The 21396-nt window shown below is 46.1% G+C and overlaps 1 protein-coding gene across 2 annotated transcripts in view; it reads left to right on the top strand.

Annotated features, from left to right (window-relative positions):
* LOC146799841 (cell adhesion molecule CEACAM21-like) overlaps nt 1–21396 on the top strand; it is a 212443-nt gene that overhangs the window by 10703 nt on the left and 180344 nt on the right. Inside the window, exon 2 of one of the 2 annotated variants that reach the window (XM_085620737.1) lies at nt 1995–2414. The exons of the other annotated variant lie outside the window; for it this stretch is intronic. The gene's annotated coding sequence lies outside the window, so the exon portion shown is untranslated. The remainder of the gene's footprint in view (nt 1–1994; nt 2415–21396) is intronic. 2 annotated transcript variants of the gene reach the window in all.

Here is a 21396-nt window from a genome sequence, read left to right as displayed (position 1 = left end):
TCCCAGTGCTATACAGATTACCTCATCAGTGTAGATGTGGTCTCCACTGCTCGACAGATTACCTCATCACTGCAGATGCTAACTCCAGTGCTAGATAGATTACCTCATTACTATAGATGCGATCTTCAGTGCTAGACAGATTACCTCATCACTCCAGATGCGATCACCAGTGCTCGACAGATCATCTCACCACTTGCGATGCGATCTCCAGTGCTAGACAGGTTACCTCATCACTGTAGATGCGTTCTCCACTGCTTGACAGATACCTCATCATTGTAGATGCGGTCTCCAGTGCTAGACAGATTACCTCATCACTGCAAATGCGATCCCCAGTGCTAGTCAGATTACCTTATCACTGTAGATGCGGTCTCCACTGCTCGACAGATTACCTCATCACTGCAGATGCGATCCCCAGTGCTAGACAGATTACCTCATCACTCCAGATGCGATCACCAGTGCTCGACAGATCATATCACCACTGCAGATTAGGTCTACAGTGCTTGACAGGTTACCTCATCACTCCAGATGCAATCTCCAGTGCTAGACAGGTTACCTCATCACTGTGGATGCGTTCTCCACTGCTCGACAGATTACCTCATCACTCCAGATGCGATCTCCAGTGCTCGACAGATTACCTCATCACTGTAGATGCAGTCTCCACTGCTCGACAGGTGACCTCATCACTGCAGATGCAATCTCCAGTCCTAGACAGATTACCTCATCACTTTAGATGCGATTTCCAGTGCTAGACAGATTACCTCATTACTGCAGATGAGGTCTCCAGTTCTAGACAGATTACCTCATCACTCCAGATGCGACCTCCAGTGCTAGACAGATCATCTCATCACTGCAGATGAGGTCTCCAGTGCTCAACAGATTACCTCATCACTCCAGATGCGATCTCCAGTGATCAACAGATTACCTCATCACTGCAGATGTGGTCTCCAGTGCTCGACAGATTACCTCATCGCTGTAGATGCGATCCCCAGTGCTCGACAGATTACCTCATCACTCCAGATCAATCAATCAATCAATCAGGGAATTATAAAGCACGCTACTCACCCGTGAGGGTCTCAAGGCGCTGGAGGGGGGGGTGCAGCTCCGGTTCAGTCAAAAAGGCAGGTCTTGAGGTTCTCCCTGTAGGTGTGGAGTGTGGGAGAGCATCTGATGTTGACAGGGAGCTCGTTCCAGGATTTGGCTGTGACGTAGGAGCAAGCTCTTCTGCCTGCTCTGGTTCTGCGAATATGGAGGGTCTCTGCAAGGGCGAGGTCTGCTGAGCGAAGGTTCCTCTTGGGTACGTGGAAGGAGGCTCTCTCCTTGAGGTATTTGGGTCCGATGTTGTGGAGGGATTTGTAAGCATGGGTGAGCAGTTTGAAGGTTACTCTCTTCTCGACTGGGAGCCAGTGGAGGCTTTGTAGGAGTTGGGTCATGTGTTTGTGCCGTGGGGTTCCAAGGACGAGTCTGGCTACGGCGTTCTCAATGGGTGGGAGCTTGTGGAGAAGAGTTCGGTTGATTCCGGCGTAGAGGGTGTTGAGGAGAGGTTTGACCTCCGCCCGCTTCCAGTCATCGAGGAAGATGCCGGATTCGAAAGACGCGTTGATGGTACATTCTTGTTTGGGTGAGATGGCGGCAGCGGCCCTGTGGTAGATGTATGGTGGGCAGCGGTCCGTGGGGGCTCCTGAATGGGTGTTCTTCATGATCACGGTGATGTGTTCGACGGTGGCAGGATTCCAGGTTGTGATGATCGGTTCTTTGTAGGTGGTGGTGGCGAGTGGGGTGGTGTCCAGCATCTGTTCGCTGAAGTTGTCATAGAGGGTCTTGAATTTCAGATTTAAGTAGGAGCTTAGCTTGTTGCAGAGTTCCTGGGATGGTGTGATGTCCGTGGCTTCACTGGGGGGTTTGGTGAATTGCTGTATAACGTTGAAGAGTTCTTTAAACTGGTTGCATTGGTGTGGATTTTGTTCTTGATGAAAGTCCGCTTGGTGTCTTTTAAGCCTCCAGCGCATTCAAAACGCCTCTGCTTGCCTGATCCTCGACATCCCTCGTTGCAGCCACATCACACCCCACCTGAGAGACCTGCACTGGCTCCCCGTCAACAAGAGGATCACCTTCAAACTCCTCACCCACGCACACAAGGCACACCACAACACCAGAACAGCATACCTCAACCGACGACTCAGCTTCTACACCCCCAACCGCCAGCTCCGCTCTGCCGACCTCGCCCTCGCCACAGTCCTCCGCATCCAAAGAGTGACCTCCGGCAGCAGATCGTTCTCCCACCTCACCGCCAAGACCTGGAACACCCTCCCCATCCTCCTTCAGCAGACCCAGGACCTGCTAACCTTCAGAAGACTCCTCAAGACCTGGCTATTAGATCAGCATCCCTCCCACTCAGCGCCTTGAAACCCTCACGGGTAAGTAGTGCGCTTTACAAATGTTCTGTTTATTCCTTCAGGTAGCTGTTCAGGTCTTCCGTGGTTTTCCGGATACGCCAGGTTTTCTCGAGGCATCTGCAGGAGCGCCTGGCTACTTGGAGTTTGGTGGTGAAAGAGGCAGCTTTCAGGGGGCGTTGTTTGCCGGGGTGGCAGAGAGGTGCGAGCTTGTTGGCGCAGCTGGAAATCCTGTGGTGAAATTCCTTGGCTGTGGGATTGGCGTCGGTCATGGAGCTGGGTGGGTCTAGGTGGAGGGTGGTGTTAAGGTGCTCCTCTGTGATCTTGCTCCAGTTCCTTTGAGGCGGGCACGGGGGGTTTGGGTCTGGTGGAAGTGTTGAAGGTGAAGTGTACGCAGTGGTGGTCTGTCCACGGGGCCTACAAGGTTTGGCTGAAATGGATGTTTGTCCCTCCTGCGAAGATGGGGTCGAGTGTGTGTCCTGCTCTGTGCGTGGGGGTGGTGACGAGCTACTTCAGTCCGAGGTTGGAGAGGTTGTCGAGAAGGGAGATGGAGTCAGGATCGCTGAGGTTGTCGAGGTGGAAATTGAGGTCTCCGAGTAGAATGTAGACTGTGGATGTGATGGCGTGGGGTGTGACGAGGTCGGCGATAGTGGCTGCGGACTGGGTGCATGGTCCGGGGGGGTCTGTAGGCGAGGGTGCCCCATAGCATGGTCCTGGGGTTGGTCTGGATCTGGAAGTGAAGGTGTTATGTATTGGAGTGGAGATCGCTTGTGTTGGAGGTGGAAACTCAAAGGGAGGTCTTGTGAGCGATGGCGAGTCCTCTGTTGTGTGTCGATTTAGATTCCGTATATAGGTTTCACGATTTACGCCCTTATATAGGTACAGCTCATATTGCCCTTATTTAGGCATAGAAAATCCAGCCCTTATTGAGGCATTGTCCATGCTAACCAAATACAGGCATGCTCACCTACATCCGTCCATCCACGTCACAACGAGTTCTTGGAAAACCAGACACTTAAGCCTTTAGGAATTTCCCTTGCTTGGATATTGATTTCTCCAAGAACTCATTATTATGCATGAACATCTATTCCTTAGGGGTTCATTCATGACGTTCCTCTGCCTGACTTTAATGTCAATACTGGCATTCCTAAACACATTCAAGGTATAAATATACCTGCACTTGCCCTGGCAAACCACGGTCCTCGGCCCTCGGTCTGATCCAGTCTGATCCAGTACGACTGCTGCGCGGTTCGCCACGGCAAGTTCGGAAGGAGATCGAGTCCCAGCCTGATGCACTGACCAGACGCTGTCATCCTCCTTGCAGAGAATCCAGCTCCAGTGTGTCTGACTCCCCTTGCGGGGTGTTAGATATCGAGTCCAGGAAAGAGATTCCAACCTCGCGCATTCTGAGGTATGGAGCAGGCTAGAACCTAGAGAAACGTTTGGCAACTCTTGGCTGAACTAAAATATAGCTAGCTATACTTTAGAACACAGTACCCACTTCATACCTCGTACTACACTTAGGTTAGGTACACTGGGGTAGAACTATTTAGAAGCACCAGATGAGTATCACATTTTAGCCTGTGTTATGTATGTATTTTATGAATATATGTCATAGCTACAAACCATGCTATTGCAGTATTATTTTATCTTACTGCTAACTCTGTACGTATTGTACTTCGCAGCCTGTCTTACGATTGTAGCAGTTCATATCTCTTGCATGAGAAATAAGACTGTTCAATAAACCCTTTTTATTGAAACGTCCGACTCTCTATTTCTATGCAACTCTGTAGAAACGAGGCATGCACTATTGACTGAGTGAAACTGTTATCTATTGTTTCCACGATTCTGAGATTGTTGCGACTCTAAGGGAAACAAAGTTGTCATGTTTATGCGGTTGTCAGAGACTAATCCCTTCTTGTTCATTCGAGAAGTTTCTAGTGACCTCTGAGTTAGCTGGCAAACACAAGTAATTAAGTTTAATATACTCGATAGAGACATACTGACCTTAGTCCTATGTCAAATCTATAGTGTATATTATTCCAATGCGCAGAGCCTATCAGGGAAATAGGAACTACACTACATGGCACCCAACGGTTTGGTAAGGCACTAATTTAACGCTAGATACTGAAGTAACTCAGTCGTGCTTTTCTCAGAGACCCCTACTGATAATACTCCATAAGACGTCTGGAGTGAGTGGGGATAATAATGGGGAGAATGCGACTTGTTGATGGGGGAATAGGTGGTTATACGAAGTATAGAAAGGAAGGGGTTTGACATCAGAGGGGAACGTAGTTTTACACATGCACAGTTTTTCACAGCACGGGTTGGGGAGTGAATAAAAATAGATTGGTATTTAAGGGGAGGTAGAAAGTTTGAGTTCAAAAGCAATTGATTCTGATTACGGTTAGAGTAATAAATACAGGAGGACATTGATTTGTAAAATGAATCATGAATTGATGTGAGGATTATGTTACACAGAAGACATTTAGTAATGGTTTTTTTAAACTGTTACTTTTCAGTCACCCCTGACGAAGGGCTTGTTATAAGCCCGAAATGCATTGGGTTCCTAATAAAGAAGATGCTGCTCTCAATGATTCTCTGCATTTTGTTCGTATTTACGAAGAGGTCCGGATGGGCACACCGAAATATGGGAAGCATTCAAAATGTAGGACGCTATATATGTGGATAAGGAAAAGGACGGCATGAAAGTTCTGGCAAAGATTGTGGATTAAATGCGATGAATTTGAATAAGTTTGAAAAGTTGAATCAAGTAGCAGGATATAATATCCACTCACGCTGTGCGTCTGGGAGTGGAGCGTTCGCACGCGCTCCCCACAGCATTGTACTGATCATGGTGCATTAGGGCAAGGCACAGCCCAGTTTCGCAACTCTTTAAAGTTTGATAATATGGATTATATGTAGAGAAACGATGGTGTGCATACCACCTCTTATGATGTTAGGGATAATATCCGCCATAGCTGAGTAGGGCAAAAGTCCTATGTATTAGCTGTTTGGTTTGGTCAACGTTGAAGGATACAGTGTTCCAAAATATTGTGCACCTTATCTCTGTTCCCTTGAAACTTGCTCTGCAACTTTCATTAAACAATGTCCGAAAACGGCACAGACACTGAAACTGGTGGAACTGTACCCGATGATGTCGCAGTACTTTTTAATAATACAGGTTTTAATGAAACCGATGAAAATGCAAATTTAAGGAGGGCCATTACTCTAAAACTTATAAAACATGGCCTAACACCTAGAGTTGGTAGAACAGTTTTTGTAATAGAGGCACATGAATCTCACCAGACACAGGTATTCTATTCATGGATAGTATTCCCAGAATCAAATCCAGTAACTAAAATGTTTCACTTCTACAAAGAAGATGAACCACCTGAGGAATATATTCCTTTCGAGGATATTGAAATTCCACTCACATACCAGGAGCATGAGCTCTGGTTTAAAGGCGCCCTAAAACATTACAATCACATTACCTACCAGTCTCGGTCCACTGGGTAGACCAGGAGCTACATGGCCGATTTTAGCCGGCTACACATCACATCCTGACATTGAAGAAATGACAGATGTAAAATTACTTGCTCAACTCAAGGAGTTAATTAAAATTTACAGACTATTGGTTCAATATGTCATGCGGACTTTTACAGTACAACCACCATTAGTTATTCCACAACATAATACTCACCAGGGGAATACACAGAAAGTCACTCCACAGACTTTACACGCAGTCATGGGTAAAAGGCCCACAAAACGTGAACAAATTCCATTCTGGATAGCTCAAACAATTACTCAAATCGAAGCAGTATTTCCTAATACTAACCCTTTTGAAAAAACAGAATTCTAACAATCTGTTTACCAATGGGGATCACACCACATCTGGAAGACTGCTCCTCTTGGGGCACAGTCTTTGCTGCCATCTACACAAAAACACATGGTGTTCCGTCAAATTCAAAGCGAATACGGGGCCCAGCCTGCTCTGAATTTAGGTATGAAGTTACTTAAAAATTTCGACCGTGTCTCAACAATAATATTATCTAATATTAAAGGAGAAGCAGCATCAGTGGCAATCAGCCAGAAACTAAGGGAATTTGATGTAACAGAACAACCACAAGAACTAGCCAGAATAATTGAAAAATCCTATGAAGAATTAGGCAGAGACAGTTTGGGAGGGAAACCAGTTAAACCACAACTGTCTGAAAGTCCTGATAAGGTCTTTACTAAAAACACTACACCCTCTTCTAAAAAGAAGTGGGAAAATAGCAAACAGCATTCCAAAGAGAAGCATTCTCAATCCCGATGTAGGTCTCCTCAAAAGGAGCCCTCTCAAGGGAGGTACAACCTCAGGAATAGGGATAATTTGAGAAATCCTGACAGATATCAGGATACTGATACACGCTCCTCTCATACCTTTCAGATATTGTCACAGACATCTGAAAGAAGCAGACGGTCGGATCACAAAGAAGAACGCGTGAAGTCCAAAGACGATCAACACGTTCAGAAAAACAAACCAAAACCTCAATTCTCCAAGAAGAAAGTAGCAGATCTAAAGATCAGACATGCCGAGAATTCTGAGAACACAACTCAAGAACGGAGAATGGGCTTAGACAATGTTGGACAGTGCAGCAGAAGTTACAGTAGTTCGCCAGAACCTGAAGGGACTTGTGGAGACAGTGGACTTGAATGAAGACATACAAGTTGAGACTGTAGACACCAGGGTTAGTTCTCCACGTAGGTTATATGAATACACTCCGGATGGAGGGAGACATACCAAGAAAAGTGAAAGCACTCTTTTGGGAGAGACTTTCAAGGGGTTATGATATACTTCTAGCAGAAAAGAACTGGCCACCACAATTTGTCAGAGAGTGCCCACATGGCGAAGACATCATCATGCCAGCTTTCTCCGACCATGTTCCAGTACATTTAAAATATACTTATGCCAGGAAAGGGGCAGTGGCCCATGCCCCAGATTTATACAAAAATCATGTAGGATGGGATGAGGACTCACCTCACCATAAGATCCAGTTAAAAAATCAACCAGCTTCACAAAGGCAGTACCCAGTTAAGCAGGAAGCTAAAAAAACAGGTCAGGGAGATCTTAGATCAACTTGAATACCAGGAGGTGATTGAAACCTGCACCTCATCAATGAACAATCCTTTGTTTCCTGTCTCCAAACCAGACAATACATATTGTCTAGTTTTGGATTACAGACACCTAAACTCTTGTTCCCAAACCTTTGCAGTGCAAAATGCACACGGTACAGCAGTAATGAATAACATTGTGCGTAAAAAATATAAAACCACATTAGACATTTCAAATGGTTTCTTTTGTCAAAATATTGCACCTGAAAGTAGATATTTGACCGCTTTCTCAATAATGCGGATGTAGTATCAATTTTGTCGACTCCCACAGGGGTTAAAAAACAGCCCAGGGTTATTCTCAGCAAGAGTAACAGAGTTACTACAAACTTATGATGACGAGGCATTGTCATATGTCGATGATATAAATCTGACAGAAGATGACCTGGACAGGCACTTGAACAGGGTGAGCACCATTATACTGGGCTTCACCTCTGAGGGTTACAAATTCAATTTAAAAAAATCAAGAATTGCACATCTCAACGTCCTTTTCCTAGGATATGAACTTTCAAGTTAAGGCAAAAGCCTGGAAGCTAACTTTTAGAAAAGTATGCACTGCTCCAACCTCCAAAAACGCTGAAAAACTTACAGTCGATTCTAGGTTTCCTGAATTTCGGAAGAACTTACATTTTAAATTACGCAGAGAGGGTTAAACCTCTCTACAAATTAATCAAACCTGATTTTAAAATCACACATTGGACACAAAAACACACAGAAATTTTGCGTTCACTTCAAACAGACATGTTAGCAACGAAACACTTGCAAACACGCGTAAACGTATGCAACTTAGTGATCCGAATCATTCCAGGTCAATGTGGATTTACCTATTTAGCTTTTAACGAAGGTGAAAAAGTACCAATTGCATACAAATCCCACTTGTATACACAAGCAGAAATGAAATTCACTTCTACAAAAAAAATTCTGACAGCAGTTCAAACCGCTCTATCGAAAGAAAGAGCCCTAACACAGGGGAAACGCATTATGGTCATGACTCTTGTACCAGCCTTAGAGGCAGTTACAAAAGCTAGCATTCTGAATGCAAAAGCTTTACATCCGAGATGGATACAATGGGTTAATTCTCTTGCTGCAACTGATGTTGAATATGTTTTGATCCTTATTTGAAAACACAATCATTCCTGCAATACGAACACGAATGTCCTCTGCCTACTGAAATTCTCCCTCTTGATCAGTACGAATTTATAATTTATACTGACGGATCTGCACAATCCGCTACGGGGGTAAGCAAGCTTATTGTGCAGCATGCGCGATCGTTAAAGGTCGTATGCTCAATGGCAAATACAGACCAATGGTCACAAAAATGCAAGCTCTAGGAGACTGTACAACTCAGCGAGCTGAGCTACAAGCATTCAAGAAGGCACTTGAAAATATGGATTGCGAATTCTCCACACTCATAGTGTGCGATTATTTTTATTGTGTTCAATGTTACAGTGAATATTTGCAGAATTGGCTTCAAAATGGTTTCAAAGATGCAAAAGGTGGCACAATCAAGCATAAAATGCTTTGGGAACAAGTAGTTCAGTTGTGAAACGGACTACAAAACACTCACGTGATACACGCGCCTAGAGCCTGTAGAAGTGCTTGGACCACAAGGAACCACCCAAGGTAGTGACACAGGGGACCCACGGGGGACGCGTGCAATGTGAGAACACAGCCGTGAATCACCGTTAACTTCTATGGGGAAAGTCGCAGTTGGAAATTAAGAGTTTAAGGACACTTAGAGGATGACTGCAAGCGAACTCTTTTGGACTTAGAGGTGTCTAGGGCCAACACCCACGGGAGCACCGGAGTACTCTAGTTACTTCACCCAGGGAAGCCGGGTGCATAGGTGTCTTTTGGTGTTGGGTCGCGTCGCTGTTTTCAATGGAAGCTGGCAAAGAAGTGCTGCTGCCGTGAAGAGATCCAAGCCTGAATCGAGGATGGAAGGAACCTGAAAGCAGAGGGGACAGAGTCTGGGTCACTTACCAGTGACCAGGGGCACGATAGTCCAATGCCCACAGATGCCGGGTGCTTCAGGTGAGTTGACAAGTGTTTTGACTCTTCATCCACGAGGTCCAGGAGGTGTCGACGATGACCAGGAGCTGGATTCGAGCTGTCCCACAAAGTCTGTCGAGTGCTGCGGTGTCCAGGATGGACCTAACAAGCCTTGGCAACGGCAAGTCACGTGGAAATAGAAGAAGGACGTTGGTGCAGACCAGCAAGGTCTGGGGGACTCACCCAGTGAGGGTAAGTTGGGGCACATCTGGACCAACCAGGAAAGTCCAATCAGAAGAGGAGTTTTCTTCATGGGGACCCGCTAGCCAATGGGCTAGCAATTGCAAATGAGCCTCGAGTGGTCGCACTTGAAACTGGCCCACGGGTCACTCGGGAGTGGAGGCCAGAGATTTTCGGTGCAGGAGGTGCTCAAGACTGGAGCTACTAGGAAACCAAAGCACAACTTCGAGGAAGACCAGTAAGATGATGGATCGGCAAAAGATCATGATGTCCAGGGGTCACGGTTCCACATCACCCACGATAGCCACGGGCCTCAGCTTTGCTGTGGACTCAGGGTAGCCTCGGGGAAGTCTGGAAATCTACCTCTGGTGATGCAAAGACTTCGGCGTCCGGCAGGAGCTTCAGAGTTGCAGACTGGACAGTTGCTTCTTTGGTGCCTGCCAAGCAGGGGAGTCACTCCTTGACCCCAAGGGAGATTTCTTCCGTCTTCTAGTCGAAATAGAATGTCGAAGGTCCAGGATATATGTTGAAGAGTTTCGTCCAGGGAAATCCAAAGTCTCAAGGACTGCGTTCCCATACTTATACTAAGTTTGGGGGTTGGACACACTCTAGGGACCCACCTATGGGAGGGTTTGGAAAGAGGGTTGGTTACAGCCATTTACTTTGTCCAGTTTCATGCCAGAGCAGGGACAGGTAGCCCCTGCAAACGGTTTGAACTGGACTAAGGACAGGGACCTCAGGTGTGCCCCCAGTGCAGGACTTCAAAGCACTAGAGAGTGCTCCCGCCCAGCCCCAATACACATCTGCCTGTCTGGGGAGGTGGTTACACCTCCCTGGGACAGCAAACCTATTGTCCAGGCCTCCTCTGCCGGAGTGTCGGTCAGCAGCAGGAGGCTAGACCCGTGTCTGTGGCAGTGGCATCCATTTTGTGATGCCAGGGCTTTAGAAAGTCTTTACCGGGTAGACCAGTGTGAACATGTCTCTCCCTCTAGAAGGGTGGAATGCTACTCCCGCCGCCAGAACTGGCGGGGGGGGCTAGTATTCCAAAGTTTATTACACCAAACACGACATGTTCCGTGCACCCTGTCCAAAGTTAGCATTTATCGCGAGGTTATAATGCACTTAAGAGTATATGGTCAGGCTGCACCACAAACAGCATCAGAGGAGGTACTCCGAACTCTGAAGAGGGGCTCTGCTCATGCAGGGGCGCCCTCTCACATAAAAACCAAGTACTATGACATGGTCAGGTTGCCTATAAATCTTATTTTTAATAGGCAGACTGTCCCCAGTGTCCACTTCATGAGTGCACCAGGTAGTCTGACTTGGAGTCAGAGAAAACATGTTTCTGAACTGATTAAGCACCTATGTGAAATCAGTTTGTTGCTGGGCAGTGAGGCTCCCTGCCAAGGCCACACAATCAACTGACCCATCAACAGGGTTCTGTGAGGGGAGGTCAGGGAGTGGTTCACTCTCTTCCTCCTGTCCCTCATCAGTAGCCATGAGCAAGCCCATGTCAGCCCTGTCTACATATGGCTTTAGCCTGTTGACATGGAGAACCCTGTGGGACTCCTGGGAGTTCCTAGGTCTACTAAGTAAGTAACCTCTCCCTTCTGTTCAACAACTGTGTGGGGTCCACTCCATTTGTCTTGGAGAGCTGCTGGGGCCACAGGCTCCAACACCCACACTTTCTGTCCTGGCTGGTAAACAGTCAGTACAGCCTTTTGGTCATGCCATGCTTTTTGCAATTCCTGGCTAGCCTCAAGGTTTTTAGGTGCCGTTTTCATGTACTCAGCCATCCTGGAGCGGAGACCAAGTACATAGTCCACTATGTCTTGCTTTGGGGGCTTGAGAGGTAACTCCCATCCTTCCTTCACCAAACACAAAGGACCCCTGACAGGGTGACCAAACAAAAGTTCAAAGGTGCTGTAGCCAACCCCCTTTTGTGGCACCTCCCTGTATGCAAACAAAAGGCAGGGCAAGAGACTGTCCTATCTTCACCTAAGCTTTTCTGGGAGCCCTTTAATCATGTCAACCAAACCATTACATTGTGGGTAATAGGGTGTGGTGAATCTGTAAGTCAATCCACACTCCTTCCACATTGCTCTTAAGTAACCAGACATGAAGTTGGTACCTCTGTCTGATACCACCTCCTTAGGAAAATCCACTCTTGAGATAATTCCCAAGAGGGCCCTTGCCACCACAGGTGCTGTAGTGGTCCTATGGGGAATAGCTTCTGGGTACCTGGTAGCATGATCCACTACCACCAGAATACGTCTATGCCCAGATGCTGTTTAGGGATCCATGGGACCAACAATGTCAATCCCCACTCTTTCAAAGGGCAGCCCCACCACAGGTAGTGGTATCAGGAGGGCCTTTGTTTTGCCACCTGCTTTGCCACTGGCTTGGCAGGTTACACAGGAGCGACAAAACTCCTTTGTGTCTTCAGACATGTGGGGCCAGTGAAAGTGAGGGACAAGTCTGTCCCAAGTCTTGTTCTGGCCCAGGTGACCTGCTAAAGGATATCATGGGCTAGGGTCAATAGGAAGCCCCTGAACTTCAGAGGTATAACCAACCTCCTCGTGGCACCAGGCTTGAGGTCTCTACACTCTGAGTACCAGAGTCCATCATCCCAATACACCTTATGGGGACCACTAGCACTCCCAGCAGCCTCAGCAGCAGCTTGCTGTCTGAGGGGTTCAAGAGAGGGGCAGCTCTGCTGCTCCTGGCTCAGATCTGCCCTGGAAGGGCCCCCTGTCCCCAAGAACTCAACCTGATCAGGCTCAAGCTCCTCTGGGACAGTTCCTTCTTCAGGACTGTGATAATCTCCCTCAAAAGACTGATCCTCCTTCTGAGTCATGGGGGAAGGCTCTGCCTTAATCCTTCTGCTCCTCCTCTTGGATGGCACTTGTTCCAGAATCCAAGGCCTGTTCAGTTTCAGACATTTTGGCCTGTGACCTGGTCACAGCAAACACATCTGCAGGGATGCCCAGTATTTCTGCATGAGTCCTGAGCTCTACTTCTGCCCAAGCTGAAGTCTTTAGATCATTGCCAAGCAAGCAACACCACAACCTTCTTAAGGCCAGTTACCCCTCCCCAGGAGAAGTTAACAACCGCCAGAGAATGGTCTGTTCTGACATTGCTAGCATTGGTCACTTAGTACGTTTCACCAAGTATAATCTGCCCAGGATCCACAAGATCTTTTGTCACGATAGTGACACTTGCTCCTGTGTCCCTGAATGCAAAAGCCATTGATTAAAGGCTGTTGCCTGTACTTGCCCAAGTTAGTGGGACTCACAGAGGAGGTCATATCCATGCCCCCATCACAGACAAGAACAGCCTGAGTGGTCTCTCTGACTAGGCCAGAGCCCAACTCAGTACCCAGGGTCAACCCTACTATACCCTTGGCTTGTGTATTCCCACCACCAATTGTAACTGCACTAGGGGGAGCAGGTGCCTTAGGGGCATTGGTGGGGGCTGGAGTTTTCTCTTTGGACTTGGTGCAATCACTGGTCCAGTGTGTCTTTTGCTTACAGACTTTGCAGCATGGTTTCTTTTGGCCTTTCCCTTTGTTGGACTGTGAATCCCCACCTGAAGAATATTTTTGGGGACCTTGTGAAGACTTCTGGTCTTTACCCTTCTCCCCACCATTGTCAGAGTTCTTAGAATCTTGCTTCTTTGGGTCACCACCTTGGTTCTGTAGCTTCTGCCTCACCCTATTTCTGACCCATTGTCTGCCTTCTTTCTGCCTTCTTTCCCAATTCTTGGGGAGAAGTCAGATCAGAGTCTACCAGGTACTGGTGCAACAGCTGATTTTTACAGTTATTAAGAATCTACTCCCTCATTATCAGCTTGTACAATCTTATGAAGTCTCACACTTTTCAGGACTTTGTAATCATCAGCATCCTCTTCTCTTCCAGTGAGGATCATATCTCTACATTTGTCTGTGAAGGAGAGCCATAAGATTGCTGCCCACTGACCTTGAGGGACCTTCTGTACTTTACAGGCCCTCTCCAAGGCAGTTATCCATTTATGGATGTCATCCCCACTCTGGTAGGGAGGGACAATCTTACTTAGGTTTCTATGGCCATTAGACCTCTCCCTATCTCTAGGGACGTTGCTGCCACCAAGGGACTCTAGTCCCTCCATTTTTTCTAGCTCTGTAGAGCTCAAGGGCTTCCTTTTCTAGGGTCATCTGCTGCTTTCTGAGGTGAAGCTGAACTTACTCATACTTCAGCAGTCTCGCTCTCCTCTCCTGGGAGGTTTCCCTCTCTCTGTGAGAAGAAACAGGGGTCCCTACAGATGAGGTAGACTGGACAGACTCCCTTGAGAGAGATCTATCCCTTCTAACCCTACTTTCAACTCTTCCTGGAGGGACAAAGAGGGGACCATTGTGCTCATCCTCATCATCCTCATCCAGGAGAGCTAGGTTGTCCAGATCCTGATCATTTTCATCAGACTGGTCAACAGCAGAGGTTGGGCCAGGGGGAGTTCCACTCCCAGGCCCACCCTCAACTGCTACCCCACCCACTCTGCCTACCCCTTCAGGCCCACTAGGCCCTGAGAGATCATCCATCCTGAGTATCTGCAAGAGATGCTGGGTGGTTGGCCTTTTGCCTGTCTTCAGCTTCCTAATGGAACATAATGCCCTAAGCTGAGCAAAGGTGAGATCCTCATATTTATAGGGGAGCAGCCCACTGGCTTCTGGCAGGGATCCACTGGTTCCTGGCTGATTAGACATTACTAGTGTGGTGTGGTGTACTGCACTACCTACACTATATAGGTATTCCTATACCACAGTAAGGGGTGCATGCACCACCTTACCCAGGCTGTAGTAGCAGACCTCTGGTGTAATTTTGGAGTGCTTCCCAGGGGTGGCATAAGACGTGCTTCAGCCCCTGGTAGGCCTCTGATGTACCTATGCCCTAGGTACATAGTATACCATATACTAGGGACTTATAAGGCACTCCAGAATCCAATTAGAGATGTACCTAATGTTCATGGAAACCATTTTAGAGAGGAAGCAGCCAGGCTGGGTTCCTGATTAGCAGGGCCACAGCCAGACTAAGGTCGAAAAACAGTGAAATGTGGTAAATAAAATTCCTTTACCGGGACTTAATTTGATACAATAACATAATAAAATAGCTCAGTAAAATGAGAGGCAGAATCCGTGGTATTAGAGGTTCGGAATGGGCTTTATTCCAATGGACGATTATAATCGGTTGCTCCAAGTTCCATCACCACGGGGGTTCAGGAAGTGAAGTACATACTTTATTGACAAGAAGTGACTTTTATAGTACATACATTACAATGAAGCGAATGCAGTAGGCGTAACAATTGATAAGGAAAATGACGATTCATATGCGTAACCGAAAATGGGTGTAATAAGGAGTAAAAAGGAACATAATTGGTTATGATGTCATATATAGGTGGATCTATAAGATAATACTTGGCATAGATGCGCGCGCAGCAGCATGACGTGTAATTGACGTGTAACTAGGGGGTGAAGGGGACTTGACATTTAGCTCTACATGTGGAGACGAAAAGTCTGGGGGGTCAAGTCAACCTAATCCCAAATCATATCTAACATCCTATGTTTAAAGAACTATGTTATCCACAAAAGAAGGACTCTCGGACAGAATCTATTCTATACTGACGGTGCGTGCGTGTACAAGCGTCTAAGTGTCTACACTAAATGCGAGGGGGTAGTAATTTTCCATGGTAACGGGGCTATGAATTACTTGCATGAGGACAGAGAAGCCGAGCCTTTGCTCAGTAGCTGGAAGAATGTTTACTTAATTTGCTAGACAGGAATGCATCGGCTAAGGAGTGAAGCAGATAATTCGAAGGTGAAATACAGTTCTTGGCAGAGAATAGGCTGATGTCAGGCTTCATGAGCCGCGCAGAGAATGAGACAAAAGTTCATGGTCACAGATGCAGGCTCAGACTCGAGTTTTCAGAGACAGAAGGCAAGAGGAGTTTGATGACAGAATCAGGGCCTACTTGCCTGGACTGTAAAATGGCATAAGTGAACCATACAAAGCCGGTGGCCTTTCATACTTAGGAATGGAATATCTGGCCTATTCATGGCGGATCTGACAGAGGACATGTTGACGGTGGACGCACATGTATTTGCGTCTTCATAACTGGAACTGGAGGGAACATACATGTACTTGTGACATGCACATAGAACCGTTGGGGTCCAAGATAGGGGACATAACTGATCAGAAAAATCCATATTTCCACATTCCCTCCTTGTCCCCTACTTGCCCGTTAAGAGATATCAATCTTCATCAATCCATTGATCTGTTCATATAACATCATTTGTTCTTCTTTCTTCTTCCGTGATGAATGAAATCTTGGTGGTGGAATACACGATGTGGCACACAGACCACAAATCGCTGGTCCACATTGTAGACATAGACAGCAACTGAATAGTATGAGAAGGCCAATACCTAGGAAGGATAAAACTCTCCATCCCCAGGCTGATATCACACTCCAAAACCAACCGGACCACGTCCAAGTGCCTGGGTTCTGGTGTATCTGGCTTACAATCTTATGAAGGCGAGTTATGGCTTTATATACAGATGGCGAATTTTCTGGTATGAATACGCAGCAGCTTGATCCGATGACCCTACAAGCTCCGCCCCTATCAGCTAGGATGACGTCAAGGACAAGACGATTTTGAAGCACAACAATCCGCATAGCAGACTGCTCTTCTGTTAAATTGCCTAAGGCGGAAATAGTCTCATTCACTACTGCTTCAAGGGTTCTAGTTAATCTACGTATCAGCTTACTATTAGTAACAGTACCTATATAGGGAAAGATGCCTTTATTGAAATCTACATACTTGTCCCATGCCGTCTCAGTATAATCGACAATTGGGAGATCTCTCCGCTCTCTATTGTGTACTAAATGAATATTTCTGTAATAATCAGGAGGAGCTAGGAAAACAGGTGGCAAAAGGAATGCAATGTAGCAGGTACCATCCCAATCTAGAGGTAGACGCATATATGCAGTCTGACCACATATAAAGTAGGAGTGGCGATAAGCTCTAAATGAAGATTTGCCTTGATCACTGAATTCTACTATAGTAGTGCATTTACTATGGCCCATATGTATGGAACCAACCTTTCTTACACACAATTCACCCTTTACTGGGAATACTGACATGGTGGGCAAAATTAGTTCAACTTCGGATTCGACATTCAGAATCATGAGATTAGGTGTAAAATTACCTAATCCATATACTTCATTTTCTAGATCAGTTCCTGTTCTTTTGGGGCGGCCCTCCTTGTCAGGGTAGCAGACCTTGAGTAAAACTAGGTTCAGGTTTCCCCATACCCAATGATCTTGGTAAACTGCTGTGTCTGAGTCTATGGAATTGATTAAACTAAACCATGCTCCACAGGAGCCATTATGTGTAAACGGATGTGGAAAGAAAGGCAGGACTCCTTCATAATTCTGATAGGGAGGGAGCCGGCCACACACCCAACAATTAGTTGCATTACTAGTCTGATGGGAATGATGTAACATACTAATGAAAGTGTTATTGCGCAGCGCAAGTCTATAAGACAATTCATGCGGAGGTAAGTCACTAAAAGAATGTTCAGCAGTAACATTGTAAACATTTCTGGCAATAGGGTAATATATGTGCAACAATATACTTGCAGTTATTATTAAAAGACTCAAGAAAAACAAGATTAATAATGTCACTATGCAGTGGCTACGCAGTGATTTACAATACGCCTGTCGTTTCAACATTTTCCGGGTGCTTTCTCTACTCAGGTCCAAGGGATACATGTCAGAGACAATTCAACCGCTTCACCTTGGAGAGGACTTAAACAATCAAATTGCTCGACTGGTTGGGCCTAAGCTTTAGTTTATAGTGTTCAGAGTTGCTCTGTTCAACAAAAGGAAGTTTTGAGTCAATGGGTGAAGACACACGAGGTGGGCTGTTTACATCTGCAGGAAGTCCATGAAATTTCTTGATATGACTTGAATGAATCCAGCCTTTCCTGCCTTCAATCTTCACGGCTGTTCTTGTGGTCAGCAGGACCAACTTGGGTGACTTCCACCTGGGCTCCAGCTGAGTCTTTCGGTCGAAATTCCTCACAAGTACGAGGTCCCCCGGAACTACGTCATGGGGTTTCACCTCAGTGTTGTCGGGAAAGGCTGCAGCTACCTGTGAACGACAAGATTGTAGTGCAGACATCAAGGAAGCCAGGTAATCTGTCAGCATATTACAGTCAATATCAGTTATTTTGCGTGGTATGGGCGTCCCCCACATATTTGGTGGTCTGCCGAAGATCACCTCATACGGGGATAGCCCTGTTCGAGAGTGTGCTACCATTCTCATGTAAAAGAGTGCAACTGGTAACGCTACTACCCAGTCGACACCTTTCTCTCTGCATATTTTGGACAATCTGATTTTCAGTATCTGATTATGTCTTTCTACGAGACCTGCTGCTTCGGGGTGTCGGACACAGTGGAATTTCCACTGATAACCTAACAGAAGTGAGACATGTTTCATTAATTCGGATGAGAACGGCTGGCCGTTATCTGAGTGAACAACACGTGGTAAACCGTATCGTGGGAAGAATTCTCGAACCAACTGTTTGGCAGTAGTCGGGGCAGTGTAATCTGAAACCGGGTATGCCTCCGTCCAACGGGACAGAGCGCAGACAACTACGAGAACATATTTGAATCCTCGACATCGTTCCATCTGGATATAATCCATCTGGAGGACTTCAAAAGGGTGATTAGGAGGATGAAATCCACCCTGTTCTACGGGAACGCTTTTTCCTGGGTTAAACTGACAACAGATCATACAGGTACGGACCTTTTGTTTGGCTGCTGCTCGCAAATGTTTATTGAACCAAATGTGTTGAATGCTGTCTAGCATAGCTTTTTCTCCGAGATGTGCTGGACTATGTGTAGTGTTAATTATAACTTGGACCATTGAATCAGGAAGGAACCATACAGACTTTTCCTTCATCATCCATCCTTGGTCCGTTCGGATCCCTCCTAATTCAGTCCATTTCTTTATTTCGTCTGGTGTAGCATGTGTCTGTATGTCAATTACGTCAAGAGTAGGATCTTTAACTGTCATACAATGTGTCGGTATCGGGACTATTGTCTTTGTCATGTCGGGGGTTTGAGTTTGAGCAGTCTGTTTAGCTGTTCTGTCGGCTAGATCATTGCCTTGGGAAATGATATCAGTAACCTTCGTATGAGCCTTACATTTCATAATCGATATTGCAGTGGGTAGATGTATTGCATCTAATAAGGCATGAATGAGGGGTCCGTGCTGAATGTGGGCACCGTGGGAAGTTAAATAACCTCTCTCTCGCCACAGCACGCCGAAGTCATGTACAACTCCGAATGCATAACGTGAATCAGTGTATATGTTGACTTTTTTATTCGTGGCTTGAATACAGGCTTGTGTCAGAGCGATGAGCTCTGCTGCTTGAGCTGACAAGGTATTTATACGATTAGTTTCAATGATTTCAGTGTCTGTTGTGACTGCATAAGCGGCCACTAACTCTCCTGTACTTGTTCTCATACATGAACCATCTACATACAACGTCAGATCTGGATCTGACAATGGGACATCGGTTAAGTCTTGTCTGGGTTTCGTCGTTATTGTAATAACTTCAATACAGTCATGAGCTAGTGGGTCTGTTCCGGTTACTGGCAACAGTGTGGCAGGATTCAATGTGTTACAGCGTCTGATTTCTATATGTGGCTGAAACAATGTAAGTTCATACCCTGTAAGTCGCGCTATAGTCAAGTGTTGTGTTTGCGTTCTATTTACAAGAACCTCCACTGCGTGTGGTACTTGAACTGTCAATGGATGTCCTAACACTATGGCATCGCTTTGTCTGATTGCTAAAGCTGTCGCTGCCACTGATTTTAGGCATGCAGGCAAAGCCTGGGCTACTGGATCTAATGTACTAGAAAAATAAGCACATGGTTTGTGTGCTCCTGCTTGTTCCTGTGTGAGTACTGACAAGGCAGTACCTTCGCGTTCTGTAACAAAAAGTGTAAACTGTTTTCTGTAACATGGTGTTGCTAAAACAGGTGCTTGACATAAAGCTTTCTTTAGGCTTTCAAAAGCTTGTGTATGTTCCTGAGTCCAAGGGAGAACAGTCGATGCGGCTGCCTCCTGTGTTGTCAACTGAATGAGTGGTTTTGCGAGAAATGCATACTGAGGGATCCACTGCCTGCAATATGAAGTGAGGCCTATGAAAGCCCGCACCTCCTTTTGCGTCTTGGGTATCGGCATGTTAGCTATTAACTGAATGCGGTCGGGTGTAAGCTGCCTTCCCTCCTTGGACAGCGAGTGTCCAAGATAAACAACTCGCTGGACACAGAATTGCAGCTTAGAAGGGGACACCTTGTGCCCCTTTTCGGCTAGAAATTGTAAAACTGTCAGTGATGCTTTTTCACATTCCGGTTCGCTTCTCGCGGTGATCAGCAGATCATCGACATATTGAAGCAGAGCAGTGTTAACTGGCATGTGGATACTGTCTAGTTCTCGTTTCAGTGCTTGGCTATAGATGCTGGGGCTTTCTGTAAATCCTTGAGGTGCGCGTGAGAATTTAAAGCTACGCCCATTTAAACTAAATCCGAACAAATATTGGCTTTCCGGATCTATTGGGACGCTGAAAAAGGCATTCTTGAGATCGATTACAGTAAAGAATGTCGCTTCGGAATCAATAGCTGTCAGTAATGACGAGATATCTGGGACCACAGGAAATTGTGGCACAATGCATTTGTTTAACTCGCGCAGATCAATAACCAATCGATAGACTGGCGGGGCCTTTGGATCTGTTCGTTTAAGAATCGGAATTATCGGTGAATTACATACATTGGAGTCGGTTTCCACAACCACTCCTTGGGTAATAAGCTCGTCAATGATTTGTAGTAAAGCCACTACAGCATCTGGTGGTAACTTGTATTGTCGCATTCGTGGTAGCACCACTCCTGCCTTTAATGTGACTCGATATGGTGTAATATTCATGCATCCAACATCAGTAGGGCCTTGTGCCCATAGATGTGTAGGTAAAGTCTGCAGTCGGGAATCCATGTCTCTAGACACATAGTGACCTTTAAAATCACGTAAAAACAATCTTACTCCTTCCGGAGAACAACATATTATAGCTCCTAGAGCTTTCAGTGTTTTTATTCCTAACAGATTTTCGGGACATGATTTAGTAAGCAATAAATCTGTAGTTCGGGTCAAAGGTCCTATCGTAAGTGGAAGAGGCTGTGATACTTCATTAACAATAGGTTTTCCTGAAAAACCAAGGGAAATATTCTGAGAGCCTGAGAGGGGTGCCCCTGGAACTTCACTACGTTTTATAGTTGTTCGAGTTGCCCCTGTATCGAGTAAAAATTTTCTATCTTGGCCTAATAATTCACTATGTACATAAGGTCCTTCTTGATCTACTGGGATTTCAATAAGGGGTAAGTCAATTTCCCTCTCTAGGCTTTTTCATGCGTAACGCTGATACTCAGGATATTCATACTGTGCGGTCTGATACATTTGTCGTGTTGTTGTCTGTGTGGCAGCAACAGGCAGCGCTGGTGCAGCTGGCACAAACTGTATTGGCTGTTG

This window comes from Triturus cristatus, chromosome 8 (genome assembly GCF_964204655.1).
Source record: "Triturus cristatus chromosome 8, aTriCri1.1, whole genome shotgun sequence".
NCBI classification, from domain to species: domain Eukaryota; kingdom Metazoa; phylum Chordata; class Amphibia; order Caudata; family Salamandridae; genus Triturus; species Triturus cristatus.
The sequence above is the reverse complement of the archived record's forward strand: the minus strand, read 5'-3'. Positions and strand labels throughout refer to the sequence as shown.